Below are 9280 nucleotides of genomic sequence, written 5' to 3'. Positions count from 1 at the left end.
ACTACTGTAGAAGTTTGGTGTCATGGCATGTGATTTTAGTGTGGTAATTTTGGAGATACTGCCAGGTTCCGTTAGCGCTTGTACTAAGCTATTCGGGATAACTCTGTAACTCGGCTGATGTTCAGCCAATATCGGAAAAACTTCGGGTGGGCTACTTGGCTGGATGTCGCGGTTCAAATGACCCCAGGGTGAATCTACTCCGAACCATCACTTTAAAAAGCCTTCTGGCTGTGGGGACAAAGGACCTCCTGAACCTCTCAGTCCTGCAGCACAGTGAGATGAAAAAAAAGTTAAAAAAATAAAAGTTGAATATGTTGTCAATGTAATTTATTATCTTCAAGTTGACCAAAACAAACTATCTATAACAAACCATACATGATATATTTTTCTTAATTTTAACATCTACTTTTAGAATAAATATGATAATACAATGACGCTTGTCTACAGTATATAATAAATATGTATTAATATGCTAAACAACTTACACATTTTTATATATAAATAACTACATAAAGATAGTACGTATTGTGGATTTTATCAAACGTTTCATAGGTTATTCACAATATGCACGTTTGTTTCAAATGCACTCAGTTGTTTTTCCAGTGTGTAACAATAGGGTGATCTGTTGGTAGTAAAGCAGCATAATCTTAGAGTTGATTTTGATTAATGTGGAATCATGTGAAAATCATAAGGAAAAAAGCTTTCGAACAGTTTAAACTTAAGCCCCTTTTCACTCTGGTCTGAAAACCAGTCAACAGCTGCTAACATTTGTCTTATAAGTGCAATGAGAATTTATTTAATTGGTATTTAGTCCCATGTGGAATGGTTTCTCCCAGCTCTGGCTCAGTGTGACATGAATGGATGCATAGGCTAATTTTCATGGTCAGGGAAACGGTAGAAGCCTGAGCAACTAAGTCCAACCAATATCAGTTTTCAAAACTTCACAAAGTAGTTTTGATTTCTAACACTAAACAGGCAATGATGTTCCTTAAACCCAACCAGGAAGTAATAATTTTCATTTAGTTCAATTTAGTTTTATTTATAAAGCACCAAATTACAACAAATGTCATCTCAAGGCACTTCAAAGATACAATTCAGTTTAAGCCAATTAAAATTCAATTCATTGTAATACAAGCATGATCAAATCAAATCCTATTAATTCAATTCCAAATTAGCCTTTTGCTAGAACATTGCCCGTAAATTCATTCATCTCTCTCTCTAAATTTCTAGAATGCATTGCACCATAGTGGCAGCAAGTCTCAATAGATCCAATCACTTTTTATTTTGGGAGTCTTTCCATTGAACATTTGTTTTCTGTAAAACATTGACTTTGACATATTTTTATGCTGGTTTGGAGGTTGTGCTAATTGAGTGTTTTCTTCTGTTTTAATGAGTTTTAATGCCAACTGAAGAGTTCTTTCCAAATGTTAGCAGCAAGCTTAGAGCGGTCCAGTGAACACAGCAAAAGTAAAAAGAACATTCTGTGTTTCACTGAGACATGGCAGCAGTGGCAGCGGCAAAAGCAAAGGTGGAGGTATTACAGGGTTGTTATTAGCATGTTATAACCCTGGTCATTTCACCGTTAAGAAGATGATGTGTAGCAGGGAAAACAAACTGTTAGCTGTCAGTTTACACCCATGTAAATATATATATATATATATATATATATATATATATATATATATATATATATATATCTATCTATCAGCCACGGCTATTCAGAGACAACAGGGGAAGCCGGGCAGCCTCTCCCATTCTCTGGCGAAATTGCTACATCTTCAATGTTAAATTGACGATAAAACAGTTATTCACAAAACACAAGATATGCCCAATACTGCATTTACTTTCATAACTACAACATGTTGTTCTGTAGCTTAATGAAGTGATTTATTCTGAAATGGCCGCCATTCACTGAGGAAATCATGTTATGAAGCCGCCACTAACATCCAGGCTTCCGAGCCGAGGGCTGCCCGGCTTCAGGAGGGGGGGGGTCAAGTTTTTTTCTACAATTCTAGGTCATCATTGGCCAAATCGACAAAAACTCATCACTTCCGAGGCTGCCCGGCGTCTCTGGGGGTAGATTAGACGTGGGCGTGTCAATATGAGGGGCTGTGTCGTGATGATTGGAGTTAGTGTTTGTCCATCATGAGAGATTCTGTGGCAGCCGAATTTTTAAGCGGGGAGAAGCACGCTGGAACTTCAGTCCCAAAGCGGATACGAAAGAGACTGGTTGTCTGTGAAAGTGCTGTCGGAGTTTCACTCATACTTTTAGTTTTTTCTTTCCAGAATTCATGCTGCCCATTCACAAATGTTACCTTTTTTAAGAATACTTACCACCACCATCAAACTGTAAGTATTCATTATGACAGGGAAAAATGCTCCACAGATTCTGATCCAGCCACAGATCCAGCCATTTACAGGCCTTAGATTCCATCATACTTGATTTTGGCCTTGCTGTGTGAATTTTCAAAGTCTATACCTTCTTTCTGTGTATTTGCTGGGCATACTTGTCATACTAGACACAGCTATGTTATAACTAATTCGGGGCTTCTCCAATAATGAACCCTGGCTCACCAGTGACCTGAAAAAGCTACTGAACATGAAGGAAAGCATTCAGGAGAGAAGAAGGAAATCATTGAAGACACATTCTGTCTTGTTCTGGTGCCTAAAACATTTCATTCATCTGCCCTCAGTGACGACAGCCCAGTTTCCCTAATATCCCACATCATGTCAAGTCCTGGAGAAACTGTTATTGGCTCGTCTGAGTAAGAAAGTGAATACCTTTCTGAACTCACGAGCGTTTGCTTATTGTCCTGGGGTTGGTGTGGAAGGTGACATCTTTACTACTTGCTTCAGTTAGCTCATTCTCATCTGGACAAAGCAAGTGGCAGAGTGAGGATCATGCTATTTGATTTCTCCAGTGCTTTTAATTCAATTCAGCCTGCACTAATATGTGAGAAGCTGCAAAGAATAGAGGAGGAAGCCTCCACAACCCCTTAGATCATTGACTACCTCACAAAGAGACCACGGGAGACTAAAGGGTTGTGTGTCTGAAAAGGTGGTCAGCAGCACAGGACACTACAGGGAACTGATATCACCGCTTCTCTGTACACGTCAGACTTTAAGTACAAGAGTTCTGTCATATCCAGAAATACTCAGATGACTCAGCCATTGTTAGGTGTATTAGAGATGGACAAGAGGCTGAGTACAGGCGACATGGTGTGAGAACAATCAACTCATCTAAAAAGGCAGAATAATCCAGAGGTCCGTTTCACAAAGCAGGTTTAGTGAAAACTCTGAGTTTATTAACCCTGAAATGATGGAAACTCTGAGTTTATTAAAGGATAAGACCGGTTTTTTGACATTGGGCCCTTGATTTCACATTATAACATGATGTTCTACTCACCCCTGCTTGTTGTTGGTCATTTGGAGCTGTTCCGAAGATATTCGCGAGGCGTCTGCCTGCTCTCTTCCGGGTTAAAATCCGGGTTATTGTAATTTTTTTTTTTTTTGTCGTAAAGTGGGTGTTACTGACGTCCTCGTCGTGCTACTACCACAGACAGCCCACAGACCTGCTGCCTATTTATTCATTCGGCTAAAATTCAAAATTAGTAACCCGGATTTTTTTAAGTAAGCGACGCACCTCCACGTTATCAGTGCTGGTGTAGAGTAATTAATAAATTATAAACAGCATAGTTTGTACCTGTATAAGCTTGCCCATAGGAAACCGTTTCATGGCCGAATATCTCAAGAGAGCAGCCAGACGCCTCGCGAATATCTTCGGAACAGCTCCAAATGTTCAACAACAAGCAGGGGTGAGTAGAACATCATGTTATAATGTGAAATCAAGGGCCCAATGTCAAAAAACCGGTCTTATCCTTTAACCCTGAAATGATGGAAACTCTGAGTTTATTAACCCTGAAATGATGGAAACTCTGAGTTTATTAACCCTGAAATGATGGAAACTCTGAGTTTATTAACCCTGAAGTGATGGAAACTCTGAGTTTATTAACCCTGAAATTAGGGAAACTCTGAGTTTATTAACCCTGAAATGATGGAAACTCTGAGTTTATTAACCCTGAAATTAGGGAAACTCTGAGTTTATTAACCCTGAAATTAGGGAAACTCTGAGTTTATTAATCCTGAAATGATGGAAACTCTGAGTTTATTAACCCTGAAATTAGGGAAACTCTGAGTTTATTAACCCTGAAATGATGGAAACTCTGAATTTATTAATCCTGAAATGATGGAAACTCTGAGTTTATTAACCCTGAAATGATGGAAACTCTGAGTTTATTAACCCTGAAATTAGGGAAACTGAGTTTTCCGTTTCACAAAGGGAGGTAACTCAACCCCGAGAAAGAGGGCTAACTCTAGCCTGTTTCACAGAGAGAGGTAACTTAAGCTCTCGGTCAGTTACCGTAGTAACAGACTCTATGAACCTAACCTGGTCGGGACCAGGTTTTTCTTTCTGTCTCCGCCCTCTTTCAGCCACACACGCCATTAGATTTCCTCATTCATTCAGCAGAGCGAATTCTTCTACTTCTAGAAGTCCATCAGGCACAGCAGGAGACGACTTTTTCCACCAACATGTCCTTTAGACAACGATCCCGTGGATAAAGGTGCAGCATTACTACGCAGAGAATTAAATAATCATGGGGAGATGGTTATCAGACATCAAACATTTCCAGACAATTATCTTTTTGAGCAGCTCCATCAGAATCTGTTGGGACAAAAGAAAAAAAAGACATAAAAGGAAAATACATATTTGTATGAATAGGCTTAAAAAAGATATATGTGGGCCTATTATATTTTATAAAGGCACTTGTGTCTTGGGGGGTGGACTCCCTCAGCCACTGGCCTTCCTGTCACGTAGGTTGTGTGGCGTGGAGGTGAAGGAGGACCTGGATGCAAATATTTCAAAATGAAAACTTGATTTATTTAAATAATCCAAACAAAAGGTGCGGCTGAGCCGGAATACAAAAACCCAAACTTTGACAAAACTTGACAAAACAAAACCTGAAGAAACCTGACATGGACAAACCTTGCTTGACATGGCATCAGTGATGGTGAGGAGCTGCCATTGGGTAGAGAAAACCTGGAGACTAAAAACTGAGGAGGGTGATCAGTGATTGAGTGCAGCTGAGGGGAGAAACACAGGCGATGTGAGTGAGGAAATCATGGCAAAAACTAAAGACTAGACAGAAACCTAAAACATGATCAAAAAATACAAATTGTGACACTTCCAATATTCTGGCTTAGGGCCAGCTCCTCTGCTGGGCAGCACCATTTTTACGGGCATCTGCCTTCTTTCTGTTGGCTGAGTAGAAGTCTGTGTTAGTTTAAATAAGCTAAATTATTTAACAGAACATGATATAGATGAGAAGACATTTATGTGTGTGAGAACAGCATTATGTTGGGGATAAAATAACTGCACAGTGAAACAGCCACTTAATATTTACTTTACGGTGTAAAACATGATCAAAATGAGGTACCTCCATGCCGAGGTCTCACCTGTTTAAACAATGGGCCCAGGGGCGGTTCCAGGGGCGGGGCCACAGGGGCATTGGCCCCAGCTGAAATCTGATTGGCCCCCTGACGTGCCCCTGTCCTGTCACTCATCTGTCTTTTGTCCGGTTCAGTTCCCGTCACAAAAACCGAAGAATAATGCTGTTTTAGAGGAGTGAAATGTACAGTAGTCACCCACATGCAACTTTGTGTATGTTTGTGAGAGATGTTTTGAACTGACAGTATTTGTGAAAAAGTAAAAAGGTTTTAAAAAATTAAATAAAATGCTGGATTTTCTCACATGCTGTGTGTGTTTGAGAGCATTTTGTCAATGTACAGTAAAAATGCATGTAAAATTGGTTAGGAGTTTTTTTTTTAATTACGTGTTTAATTAAGTGTTTGAACATGGTGTGACTGGTGAAATGTATAAACAGTACCTTACCAAAACAGGGAATTATGTGCAAGGGTGTTGGACCAATACTTGGCCCCTCTATGAACACTGTGGCCCCTTAATGGCCCCTTACTCAGAAATATCCTAGATCCGCCACTGAATGGGCCTCATGCAAGAACCGTTCGTACGCACAGATTTGTTCTAAAATCGTGCGTACGAGTGATTTAAGAGAATTTGCGCATTCACCAATCTTTTCGTATTTTACGTTTTCTTTCAGGTACGAACAGAATTTACGAGTGATCCAGACCTGTCGTAGGAGTTTCCTAAAATAGTCCGCTGTTATTCCAATCAAGTTTGCTTGTATATTTAATTACTTTGAAGCAAACATAAATAAATATACCGTATTTTCCGCAATATGGAGCGCACTGGGTTATAAGGCGCACTGTCAATGAATGGTCTATTTTCGATCTTTTTTCATATATAAAGAGCACCGGCCTATAAGGCGCATTAAGCGAAACAAAACAGTCAGATAAGTCAGTCAGTCAAACTTTATTAAACTTATTCACAATAACTCCCAACCTTGCTCAGTTGTAACATGTAAAAAAAAGTCTGTTACCGCTAAATCAAACCGTAGCGTATTCACAATAACTCTCAAAATTGTTCAGTTATAACACGAATAATTGAACACAATACATTCACTTTTTCAGTTAATTCCTCGTCCACAAATCCCTCAAATTCATCATCTTCAGTGTCCGAGTTAAGCAGTTGGGCGATTACAGCATCCAGCATGCCCGGATCCCTCTCGTCATTATCCGAGTCAGTGTCGTTGCTGTTACCTGGCAGTTCAGGGATGATTCCGGCCTTCGTGAAAGCTCGGACCACAGTTGAGACTGATACCTTAGCCCAGGCATCCACGATCCATTAGCAGATAGTAGCGTAAGTCGCCCGGCGCTGTCTCCCTCCCTTGATGAATGTGTGTTCGCCTTCTGTCATCCACTGCTCCCACGCAGCTCGCAGTTTAACTTTGTACGCCCTGTTGACACCAATATCTAGCGGCTGGAGTTCTTTAGTTAATCCACCTGGAATGATGGCAAGCTCCGAATTGGTTTGCTTCACTCTGTTTTTGACAGCGGTGAAGTCTGAAGTCCGCGTCGTAAGCGTGTCTCTTGACAGCTGCCATTTTTGGGTCCTTATACACACACACTGTAATATTATGGTGAAGCACAATATATATTACTCCGGTACGCTCATGACTACTTTAGCCGTAATGCTGCGGTGCGGCTTTGTAGTTTACCAAAGTCTTACTAAAACATTTTGACAGAGCGCCGTGTACCACACAAAATCACTTCGAGGTCAGTAAGCACAACAAGAAATAATCCATATATAAAGCGCTCCGGGTTATAAGGCGCACTGTCGTTTTTTGAGAAAATTAAAGGCTTTTAAGTGCGCCTCATAGTGCGGAAAATACGGTATACATTATACCCCATAATGATGCTGATATTATTCTGTTTGACTTAAATTATGCACTAATTGAAGGTTAATTTGACTCTGGATATAACAAGGTCAATGGGAAGCGTAACCAGTGCCTGACTTGCTACTTTTGGATGCCTTAGCGCGTCCGGCTCTTGGAAGAGAGCGTGTGTTCCGAGACGTGTAGATATCCTGCGGAGAAAGACGAATGGCTGTGATTTATATTGTGGGAATCGTGATTAAGATCCCCAAGGACTGTGCTGCTGCAAATATGCAGCTTGCTGGAGCCACAACTCCAGAGAGAAACACGCCGATCAAACCCAATTCCACCACACGTCCAGGTCCTCACCACCCTTGGATTTTTGGCCACTGGAACCTTTCAGAGGGAGATTGGAGACAGATCGGGGGTGTCCCAGTCCTCTGTGAGTCGTGCGCTCCCCTTGGTCATCAAAGCTCTCATCAGTTTATCACCCGTGGTACATCAGATTCCCATACACCGCTGTCCAACAAGTACAGATTAAGAGGGACTTTCATGCCGTGGCTGGACTGCCAAACATAATCGGAGCAATAGACTGCACACATATACGCATCAAAGTACCCGTGCTGTTGTGGAGCGCACTGAGCTGAAGGCCAGGTGGGTGTGTCTCCATACAGCGGGGGGGCAAACTGCTCTATAGCCCAGAGAAGGCATGCCAGATTTGCACAATATTTCCATGAACGAGGGTCTCCTACTACCTGAACCAGCCCAGGCAGACCAGAAGATGTGGTGCCAGAAGACTCCCCCCATTAAAAGAAGCATGACGTGAGCCCACATCTGAGAGACGCGGGGACAGGTAGAGACCCCCCAGCCCTGACCTGCCACGCGCAGGAGCCCAAGCCTCTGTTTTTTAAAGTCAAAGTCAAACTGAGCTTTATTGTCTATCAGCCCAAACAACAAAGTGAAATTTAGTTTCTCCTATCTAAGCATGCAGTAATTAAAAAATACAGATATAAATATGCATGAATGTACTGTGAGTGACATATAAAAGTATATAGAAGTAATGCATCACCCACAACATTTTAACATGAAATAAAAGGTACTTTATCATGAGGTCGTCAAAGAAAACTCAAGTGGTATAAGCCAATTATTGAACACTGAATTATTCCACAAAGTAAAACCAGAATAATCATAATTGCGTATTTATGTTCAGTCTGTCAGCATGTGTATGTGGTTTGATATTTCTAATCATTATGAGAAGTAAGACGACTGTATAACTTGTGACCTTGATCCCCTTTTAGGAAGACAGCTTAACTTTCTGTTTCTTTCTTATTCACACAAACAAATGTAACCAACCTGCTCATCAGCATTGTATGGCGTTCGGCTATTAACGGTCTAGAGATGATTATTCACTTTACCAGAGGCCTGGGGTAAACAGTAGAAATGTTTACTGATGACTGCTGTGCGTTCTAAGGTTGTGTTCTCGAGCCCCCACTCTGAATTACACCTCAGAGATTCATTTAACACACACTGCTCATATTTTAGCTGATAAATCCCACATAAATAAAACAGAGTGAAACATTACATAAGTTATATTAAACTGATAATCATTTATTTGAGCCTATAGTTGAAAATGATAAGCCCAAACACAATGGCAAGAAATGCAGGACACTGACAAAACAATACACAAACAAGAAAAAGAAAAATACCCGGCCGGGGTTAAGCAAAGTTATTGTGGGTACCCTGATGCCGCGCGATGGAGCTCATACCGTCTATTGACCTGAACCGCTTACTCACAGACAGCCGACATGTAATCCACACTCGTATCCACAAACGCAACGTCCACCGATGTCACCCGAGTACCGACTCCATGACCATCCAAGGTAACGGTTCTCTGACACGAAGTAGCCTCCTCTGTTGGTCTTAACCCCGCG

Source organism: Odontesthes bonariensis, chromosome 10 (genome assembly GCF_027942865.1).
Source record: "Odontesthes bonariensis isolate fOdoBon6 chromosome 10, fOdoBon6.hap1, whole genome shotgun sequence".
Taxonomy (NCBI): Eukaryota; Metazoa; Chordata; class Actinopteri; order Atheriniformes; family Atherinopsidae; genus Odontesthes; species Odontesthes bonariensis.
The sequence above is the reverse complement of the archived record's forward strand: the minus strand, read 5'-3'. Positions refer to the sequence as shown.